At 39.8% G+C, this 563-nt stretch overlaps 1 non-coding gene across 1 annotated transcript; it reads left to right on the top strand.

Annotated features, from left to right (window-relative positions):
• LOC134946755 (U5 spliceosomal RNA) lies at positions 1–115 on the top strand. Its single transcript, XR_010182353.1, has one exon. It is a non-coding gene; the product is annotated as a U5 spliceosomal RNA (small nuclear RNA).
• The last annotated feature ends 448 nt before the right edge of the window (positions 116–563 follow it).

The following is a 563-nucleotide window of genomic DNA, read 5'->3' as shown; positions in this document are numbered from 1 at the left end:
ATACTCTGGTTTCTCTTCAGATCGAATAAATCTTTCGCCTTTTACTAAAGATTTCCGTGGAGAGGAACAACCATGAGTTTCATATAATTTTTTGATGCCTGGCTACGGTTGGGCTTAATATGCTTTTAAGCAATAAAAATATATATATGACACATAATAACTTCAATAAGTCGTGCAAGTGTCTGTCCGTTGCCTATTGTGGTGTCTGTCTGCATAGCGAGTTAGGCTCTAGCGCAGACTAAAAATAATTTTAAAGATCCTATGTTAAGCATTGGCAATTCAAATTAAAGGAGCGGTAACATCGGAGTCTCGGAAGTTACTCCGCCAGCTCTAACGAAGGACAGTCTTTCCAAAGGGCCAATTTCCCTTTGGGTACCAGGGTGTTTATTTAACTGGTCTTATAAGTTAATGCACGATTCTATGTCAGATCTCACACCGATAACTACGAGTGAGAAGGGTACATTACACCAGCACTCAGATAGTGCGGGGTTTTTGACAACCATACATTGCTAAAACCCAGTGAGTCAATGTCTCCATTTTTTACAGAGACTGAGTAGACTCTA

The sequence above is a fragment of the Pseudophryne corroboree genome, chromosome 7 (genome assembly GCF_028390025.1).
Source record: "Pseudophryne corroboree isolate aPseCor3 chromosome 7, aPseCor3.hap2, whole genome shotgun sequence".
NCBI classification, from domain to species: Eukaryota; Metazoa; Chordata; class Amphibia; order Anura; family Myobatrachidae; genus Pseudophryne; species Pseudophryne corroboree.
Note: the sequence above shows the minus strand (reverse complement) of the source record. Positions and strands in the feature narration are given on the sequence as shown.